Here is a 10,228-nt window from a genome sequence, read left to right on the forward strand (position 1 = left end):
ATTCAAAAAAGAAATCAAATATCACCTGAATTAATAAACTGTGAGATTGTCAGATAATCAGAAGTGACAAATTTCTTCAAGGGCTCACTTGTCTAAGTCACTGATAATAATGATGCACTTGAGTGGAGAAATATGAGCCAATAACTAAACTCTGCAATAAAGGAGTGCAGATGACAGCACGAGAGGGAGTGCCATAGGTTGGTATGTTCATACCTTTTCTGTCTTAAAGATAAAATGGTGTTGCTCTGGGAGAAAAGTCTGAAAGCTCAAACAGGAGCTCCCCTTGTCAGAAATGCCAGCTTTTAACATCAGGAAAATATTTTATTATATTCCACTAATAATGTGGGTTTTAACAACTTGATTCTTTACGAACAATTAGAACAATCACCTGATATGATGTGGGTCACAAACCTCCCTGTGAGTGTGGTCCTGATGTCCAACGTGCAGTTTAGAGACTTCTAGGCTACTTCAAGTAGGGAGAAGAGAGCCAAAGTAGCTTGGAGGGATGCTTGTGTCATTGAAACACTAACCTCCTAGGTATTTTCCTTAGAATTTTTTCTCTAACTTCATTGTAGATTGACACACAAACTAATCCAAGGTGATTTTGTGTGACCAGCCACCAACTATGCCTTATATATTCATGAGGCAGGAGGGATGAGAAATCCACAAATTCTTAAAGTAAAGAAATTACAAATTCTCTGTTTTCACATAGTCTTGGTTTCTTGAAAGTGCCGAATTATTTGGGAGAAATAAACAATAGTCTTATCCCATTTCCCATGCCATCATTCCTCATCAGACAGCCTAGTCTTTCCTTCACCCTAAAGCTTCCCTTTTGTTCCCGGATTACCTGTACAGTAGTTTTTCCAGGGTTAGGTCAAAGTCACAAACTATTTTAGATCATATTATAGATGGATGTCCTAATGTACAAACTTCATCAAGAAAATTATCCTTTTCCTTTGGATGTGAGCAGCAAACAATGATAAGGCATAAAAAAGGAAGAGAAGAAGGAGAAGGAAGAAGAAAGGGATTAGAAAGAAAATGAAAAGGAGCAGTGACTCACTCATGGTAGACAAGTTGCATCATTAAGAAAAGCAAGCATAGAGATGCAGAAGATTAAAGCTCCCACCCCCCAAAAAGGAAAGTAAGGTTGTGTGATCATTAAGGTTGTGTCAACTTGGCTGGGCCATGATTCTCAGTGGTTTGGCAGTTTTGATGTAGCTTCGCAGTTGTATGATGATGTGATCACTTCCATGACGAGATTTGATATGTGATCACCTCCATGATGGGATCTGCTGTGAGTAGCCAATCAGGTGAAAGAGAATTTCCTTGGAAGTGTGGCCTGCAACCAGTATAGGTGAACTCTTTGGCAAGGATCTCAAGCTTTTGCTTGCTCTGGATCCTGCAGCTGGCTTCTGTTCCTCTGACTTCTGGTTCTTCAGACTTGAGCTAGCAGCTTACATGCCCTCTTGCCTACTGATCTTGGGATTTGTCAGTCTTCAAAGCCTGTGAGCAAGAGCCCTGCTGTCTGACCTGCCAATCTTGGGTTTGCCAGCCCATGGCTATGTGAATCAGGAGAAGTCTCCAGCCTGACCCGCAGACTTGGGACATTCCAGCCTCTATAACCACATGAGCCATTTCCTTGATATAAGTCCCTCTCTGTATATATACATACATTTATACACTTGACTTCTTGCTTCTCTAGAGAACCTAACCTAAGACGGGTTGTTATACTTAATTTGAATGGGTAATATGATGACACACTGTGATTTATATATACATACATACTTACATACATACATATATATACACACATATACTGTTTTGCCACAAGAAAAATCTATGCAAAGAGATACACTCAAAAACTCTATAAATGAACATGAATTTTTTTAAAATGGAAGTAATCCATAAAAAGACAGTGAAAAAGAAATAAAAAAGAGAGAGCAAGTACAAACAAAAAATAAAATGCCAAATGTAAGCTCTGGAATAATCAACAGTTACACTGAATGTAAGCTGTTTTAAATATAGCAATAAAAATACAGAAATTGTCAATTCCCAGGTTACGAAAAGGATTTCTTCCTGACAGTGTCTTTAAGCCAAATTTGTAGATAAGTCAACACATGTGCATATGATTCCTAATTAAGACTGGAGGTCTTTTCAATGGTTTCAAAGCTGTGCACACAGTGCGTAAAAGTGATTGTCATGAGGAATTTGTTGGAGTAGGGTTGATTCAATCGTTTCAAAGTGCGGGTGAATTTTTGGTTTTACCCATTTTGTAACGTTAATATATACTGCTCTTTGTGGAACATTCCTTGGACTCGAACACACATAGCTGTGGCAGCACACTTTGTCCATTTTTCTGCTTTTGTGTATTCTATAATATTCCTTGGACTTGAACACACATGGCTATGGTGGCATGCTTGTCCATTTCCTACTTTTGTCTCTTTAAATATATGCCAAATAAAACTCTTTTTGCTTTACTAAACTTTGTGGTGTTTTTACCCTAGAACAAAGCTCACCCATACTGTTGCAGTGGACTTCTATACTGCTTACATCTGGTTCTTGGAAGAGTGAGGAACTGGGAAAGCCAAGGTTGCCAAACAACAAAAATCCCTTACAAGAGTCAAACAGAAATAAAGCAGTGGCTTAGGAAAGAAGAATGTACATGGGAGCGCAAAGAAGAAAGTGGGTAGGGGCAGGATTTCCTCCAGGGAGGAAAAGGAATGGTCTATCAGCCACAAAGCAGCCTCTTTCAGACCACAAGCCTGCCTAATGCCAAGAAGATTTTAAGTCACAATTCCCTCATGTTATAGATTTAACAACTTGGTCCTAGACCAGAAGGCTGGCCTAATCACAAGGTGGCATCTGGAGAGACAGCCAGGTCCAGACTTCCAAATCTTTCTTTGAGGACAGAGATAAAGATTACGGTCTCTGTTTTGAAACTTGCAGTCTTTTTAGCTTGGATTTCAAATTGAGGGCCACTACGCTGCCTTTGTTATCTAGTGCTGCTATAACAGAAATACTGTAATTGAACAGTATTTATAAACTGAGGCTATAAGTTCGAATTCAAGACAGTAGCTCTAGAGGATGGCTTCCTCTCTGTGTCAGCTCTGGGGGAAGTTCCTTCTCTCTTCAGTTTTTGTTTGGAGATCTTCACATGGCATAGCATCTGTCTTCCCCTATCTCTGCTGCCTTAATTGCTCCTTTTATGTCTTGTAAATGATTGACTCAAGACACACCCAACGCTAATCCTACCTCATGAACATAACAGAAAACCCATTTCCAAATGTGATTGTAACTACAGGCGTGAGGTTAGGATTTACAACACATATTTTGGTGGAACACAATTCGGTCCATAATAGACACTCAAATAGCTTGACCAAACTCCAGGCGTTTTGACTACAGAGCATCACTTTGTTTCCATTGTGAATTCATCCAGAAAAAAACAAGGGATGTTTTGAGTGAACTCCAAAGTCACTTAAACAATTGGAGGTCTTGAAAAGATGAAAAACTCTCCAAGTAAGGCAGATAGAGCAATTGCTTGGCAATGGACAGCAAACCCCAGGAGCCACTCTCCATCCTCAGCACACACCTGGCCTTTAGCATTTCCTTCTCAAATGTACAGAGCAGTGCTTCTCAAGTTTTAGCATCTGTACTACTTGGAGGGCTTGAACCACAGATTCAGTGTATCTAGGGTTGGGTCTTCAACTTGGAATTATGCTCAAAAAAAAAAAAAATGCTCACAGCACCCTAATTTCTCCCTACTCCTTGCAGTGCCAACTGTGCAAACATGCTACTGTTTGCTTAAAGGGCCTAGAGAGAACACACGGATAATAGAAAAAATTAAAAGAACAAGTACCTGGAATGAGCGCATTGCCTCTGTCTATAAAATGCATCCTTAAACATAAATATTTGACCTCAGGAGCACAGCCAACATGCAGCCAGTTAAAGGTAGAAGCCAGAGAGTCTTTCCCCTGAGTACCTGCTACGGATATTTGTGTTGGAGAAGAAAATAGGGAAGTAAGGTCATTCTAGATTGATAGAAGGTCAGATTGGAGGGCTGGGAACAACCGTCTGTCTTCCCAAAGACCTTTGATTCAATGAAATTCAGACAGTGTTAGAGATGACTTTGAAACCATTAAGCATTAGAAATCTTCAAAAGCAGCAATCAGTGGACTGGAAATTCCTGGTCATACAAAGCAGATGTGATCAGATTGACCAAGAAGGAAGAGAGGAAGCTTATCTTTTTATAAAGGAAGCACACAGCATACCTGTGATCCAAAAAACAAACAAACAAACAAATTCCCTGCCTTGGAGTCCATTGCAACTCACAGGGACACTGTAGGACAGAGTAGAACTGCCCTATAAGGTTTCCAAGGAGTGCCTGGTGAATTCAAACTGCCAACCTTTTGGTTCACTGCCTTAGCTTTTAACCAGTATGCCACAACCTGGGATCCATTCACCTTTTATTGTAGTAGTCCCACACTAACTATGGTGTCTCAAATAAATTCTTAAGTACTTTGAGTATCTCTCTTTTTTTTTTTTTAGTTTACATTACTGTTGCCTTTTATTGTGAATATTTTTATGAATTTGGTCTTTATTTTGCAGCGTTGGCATAAGAATGATAACATAAGCAACATTGTATGTAGGCCATATTACTAACGATAAGATGTACAAAAAAGGGGGGGTGGTAAGTGCGGTTCATTGTAACTCAAATAAGAACTAAGTAGTAAACTACCTGGATCTATTTTCCATTTTGACAGAAAAACCTTTCCCTGCTTTTTCACGTGTCTACCTCCTTTTGCGGTTAACTGAGGTTTCCAGTAAATGCTTTACTTAAAGACTTAAAATGAGGAAAATGGAGTGAGCAAATTTAGGAAAATTGATATGGAATATCAATTGGGAATGTGTTGATTATACCTATTTCTTCTACTTTCATTTTCGGAAGGCTTCTAATTTCCTTACAATCTTCTTTCCCTTGCCCAGCGTCCAAGTCACTCGCTTCTCTAAAAAGACTCTCATCGGCAGCCGTCCATCTCTCAATTTTGACCAAGCACCAGTAGAGAAATCGGTGGGCATGTATATGATGGGCTTCTCTACTTTGGCTCGGTCCTTTGGCGCAGAAAACTCAAGGCACTAAAGGAAACTGTCCGCGGGGACCTTCTCCACCTTTTTTTCTGTCTTTCTGTCTCTTTAATAATAGTACTAATGGGAGCCAAGGAACCACCTATTAATGTGCAGGCTTTTGATTCGGGTGATTCGAGTGAGTCCCTTGGAATTCGGTTCTTCGTTTCTCCCCTTTCTTAACGTCTTCCTTCCGTTGTCACAGTCACCTAAGGGATGTAGAGGCTCTACATTATGAATGGACGAGCCTTCAACGCAATGCACCGGGTTGTGTTTTTGCTTTCTGTATGTGCAGGTATGTGTGCAGGAATGGTACGGGAAAGATTAGAAGAACCAAGTGTGTATGCCTTAAAATAAAAAAAAAGGTTGCGGCCTCGTGCATTCCAACAGATAGTGACACTACAGAACTGCCCCATAGTGTTTTCAACAACCTGCCGGTGGCCTTCCACTTAGTAGCTCAGTTCTTAACTACTGTACTATCCCAGGGCTCCATAGCTTAAAGCATGGGTTTTAATAGCATTGCATCAGTGAAAGATTCTGGAGGTATCAGGTATTGAACCTGGGACAACATACATGCAAAGCATGTGCTCTACCACCGAGCTACATCCTCCACCTGTGTAGCCTTTTGTTAAACTTTATTTACACTTAGTTCCATTATTATCCTAAAGCCTTGGAATACAATTCTTACATTAAAAAAAAAAAAGATGATAATTATGTAAGCAAAAACAAAATTGCTGAATCCAGGAATTGCCAGGGACTTTTATATCTTCAGGCTGAGGCTCTCCCAACTGAGCTGTTTCTGCTGCTTTTGGGCATGATTTTTAGATATATCTTCGAAATATCATTTAGCCTTTTCATTTACAGAAGCCTCCCCCACCTCCAAGGCTAGAGGGGACTTAGTTGGGTATTTCCCCTCCTCCCTGTGGAAGGCTATGGGCTGCAGTTGGTATATCCCTTCTTCCATAAGAGTTGGAATCTGATAAACTCCTCATTGGTTAGGCTCTGATAAAGTGGTTTCCCTTGAGGGCAGGCCATTGTTAAGAACAAACCCACCACTATAAGAACAGAGCGCTATTTTAAACTGGTTTCTTTTCACCCCTCCCTTTGCAGGAAAAACTAGGGGATTTTTCTCTGAAAGTTAGGATGAGAATGTGAGGGACCCCCTAAAGATGGGTCCACAGGAGGTTTTTCCTCTTAAGCCTGTCCACACTCAGTCTCCAGCAATAAATAATTCTAATCAGTGCTGGGTCCAGCTGCAGTGGCCCTTTCTGCTCCTGGTGAGCAGTGATTCTCTGTATCAACCTGTTTGTTTCCAGTTTTCAAGTTGTTGGTTTGCCCTGTGATCTCAATTCTTTGATGTTTCTACTAAGAGATGTTAATTTTGCAACTTTTTTCTTGTTTTGAGGATGGAAGAGATTCCTTCCAAGCTCTTTACATGCAAGACTAGAAGCCAGATGTCATAATTTTTAAATCTATTGCTTGATAATGTTTTGGATGCATCAGCTTAATAAAGTGTATTGTTAAAATTAAATTCACATGCTTATTTTTACTTGTTTAATCTGGCTTCTTGAAAATTGCATAAGTGTCCTTCGTTTACAGCTTGCATTGTATTTCCATTAGGACTGGCTGGAGAAGATGGTACTCATTAGGTGTTGTCCTGGGAGAACCACTAGGCAGAGAGGATGGAGTAGGACCTACCAACATTTATGTTTCATATCTCGCATGAACATGGAAATGTGGTCACATGCATGATCACCTTCAATCTTTACAGCACCAGTTTTAACATAGTAGTCACTTGCCTCATTTTTAAGATATTGAATGGAGGTTAACCACATTTTGGTAATTGCCCTATGTCTCCCACCTGAATAGAATATAAAGGAATCTTTGCTTATTTAGGCAATAAAATACTCTACGATACTCTTTGTCCAATAAAGTGTTTCTTAAAGAAATAAAGTGCAAGTGTCAGAGCTGAGATAGACTGTATGACCTAATGGATAAACTATCTGCTCCCCAATTTCTTTACAGTCAACGTCCTTCTCCTAGTGTTGCTTCTCATTTTGTACCAATTTTCCTTTTGCAACTTGTTTCAGTTCTGAGGTTGGAGCATCTATGTTTTTTTCTCCTGAGAGTGTCTGGGAGTTTCCAGGGGAAAATAGGTACTGCGAAACCAAAACGCTGAAAAGGAGAAAAGAAAATCAAAATGACAAAGAAAAACTGACCTGTTTTCCCTGGTAAAAAATGTCAAGAAAGAGGTTGATGTTAGAGTGGGAAGTAGGGAATGTTCATCCGTGAGTCTTGATGACTTCACTACCATTTGCTCTCATTGTTCAGAATTCTAGTTTCCCTCTTAAATGTTCAGCTGAATTTTTCATACAGAAATGTTTATTTTTGTTCTTCCCTCAAAAAGAAATAATTTGAGATTTGGAAATTTCAAACAGGGGTGTAAGGCTGTAGGGATGTTTTATCAGGAAGAAAATCCAAAATGTTCTTAAAATTTTTTAAAAGTTCAACGATGTTCAACAAGTTTCCTTATCCAAGCAATTTAATAATGGGGTGAACTCAGGTACAAACCCAGGTCTTTTTATCACAAAATTTTTCTTGCATACACCACACCCACGTATATATACTCATACCAACTAATGATTCTTTTTCTACAGGACTTTAAACACTTCTTGCTATTAAAACCATCCCTTCTCCCCCACCTCGCCATACATAACATGAAAGCAGAAAAGAATCATAAGTCTAACCAAAATGCACTTCCTTTAAGTCTATTCTGACTCATAACGGTTCTATAGGACAGGATAGAACTGCCTCATAGGGTTTCCCCTATAAGATAGGGTACAATTGTCCCTATAGAGTCTCCAAGGCTATAATCTTTATAGAACCTGACTGACACATCTTTCCCCCTAGGAGCAGCTGGTGGGTTCAAACCACCCATCTTTCTATTAGCAGTCAAGCACTTTATAAATGCAACATCATGTACTATATTGGAATTTCTTACCCTAAAATTCCCAGAGTAAAATTTTCCCATATGGTTTTCTAGGCTGCAATATTTACAGGAGCAGATCTCCAGGTCTTCCTCCTGCAGAGCAGCTGGATAGGTTGAACTGCAGACCTTTAGGTTAGCAGCCTAGATGGTAACCATTGTACCACCAGGCCTCTTAGTGTTTTTCTTTTCTTTTTTTTTTAATTTTAAATAAAATAGGCAGCACTTCATGGGAGACCATAGTAATATGTAAATAACGGAGAGGATGACAAAAATATGTACCTACACAACCTGGTTGCTTTGCTGAAATCAGTAAAAAGTATAGAGACATAGAAATATTTATACCTTAAAACAAACAAACAAACAGTTCTGTGCTGGATGGATGTACTACACTTAGTTCTATTACAATCCCGAAGTCTTGGGATGAAATTGTTATATAAGAAAAGGGATGGTAGTAATTATACAAAGGTAAACAAAACTGCCAAACCCAGGGTTGAACAAGGGACTCTAGATTTAGCAGGCTAACACTCTCCCAACTGAGCTATTTCAGCTGTTTCAGGAAAGGACTTTTAGTTATCCTTTCAAAGTATAGTTTAACGTTTTTACTTACAAGACTCATGTGTTTTTAAATACTGAATCTCATTCAATGTTATCTACTCACTCACCCAAAATTTTATGGGCTTTCTGGCCACCCATGTCTGAAAAATGCAGTCCAACTATTGGGAACCTTTGAAGGGTTGGTAGAGGAGGAGGAGGGTGAGGAAGGTGAGAAATAGGTAAAATGGGAAGAAGTTTCTCTATTTGGTAACCTCTGGATCTTCCATACTCCAAATGCTGCTCAGTAAAATAACGGCATTCCAAATGAAATGATGTAGCCTGTTCTTTCTTTCAGTTCTTTTTTTTTTCTGTCTTGCTCTTCAATTACACTAGAAAGGGGAATAGAGGATTATTGAGCAGGTTAATGTGGTGGCGGCCTTCTTGCTTTGGAGTAGAAATGGGGAAACTTTTAAAGGCAATGCATTAAATAATGTTTTTATTTCCATATGAATCCGCAAAACATGTTCTCAAAAGGAGAAAAGAACAGAAATGTTGGGAACTATAAACAGCAGATTAGTTATATGCTTTCCAACCTCCTCAAGGAAAGGATAGGCTCCCATTGAGCCACACCTCTCTCACCACAGAAAGGTCATGAAGATCCACCTTGAAATACTAGCCGCATTTCTGAGGAGTCTTTTCAGATCTGAATGTCGGACAGAGAGAAACTCCCCTGTTTGAAATTCCTCCCAATCTGGTTGCATCAGAATAAGCAAGACCAGAAGGAATAGCCCCACTTGTGCTCTATGTTGTAGTTAACTGAGGAAGAGAAAAAATAGAAGAATCCAGAGAAAAGTAAAGACGTCCTCAGACAATCTGTTAACCATCTTTGTTAACAGATCCTTCTGTGTTCTCAGTTGGGTCTCTGTCAATTAAAAGGTAGAAGGCTGAGGACCTATCCATTGATTTCCTTTACCTGTTCCCGGCCTGACACCTCACGTCTGCCTCAGCTGGCAGTAATACTTAGGCTCCATCTCTGTATGTGGTAGCACAGCATTCCCAAAATTCTCTTAGCGAGGAAATAGGGAAGGGCATCTCTCAAGGAATGCTTTCCAAACAGAAGGCTGAGAAAATCATTAGTGCCCATGAAAGTAAAGGTGTGACAGACACAGCTCAGTTGGGAGAGTGCTAGACTAAAGCTCTAAAAGCACCAGATACTTTCCCAGGGTTTGAAAATCCTCAGTTTACTTCAAAATGATGTCTCCTTCTTACACCAAGTCACCGGACAACAAATAGCCTCCAACACTCACATTCTCAACTAAATTTTCTAAATGTCTAAGAAAAGTCGGAACTGCATGCCTGCAACCCTCATTGCCTTCCCCAGTGTTACAAGCAATAAGACTAAAGAGCTCAACTATTTATTGAGTGAGAGATGTTTGGAAACAGGCTGCCATTTCTAGAGAAACTGCTGCGATTATCGGAAGACCTTTTTATTTTTGGCTTAGATAGTGTTTACAATTTTGTGATAAAAGAAAGAATGTACAGTTGGTACAGTAATTCAGAAGAAGAAGCCACATAGAATGCACA

Source organism: Elephas maximus, chromosome 1, assembly GCF_024166365.1.
Source record: "Elephas maximus indicus isolate mEleMax1 chromosome 1, mEleMax1 primary haplotype, whole genome shotgun sequence".
In the NCBI taxonomy this organism is placed as follows: domain Eukaryota; kingdom Metazoa; phylum Chordata; class Mammalia; order Proboscidea; family Elephantidae; genus Elephas; species Elephas maximus.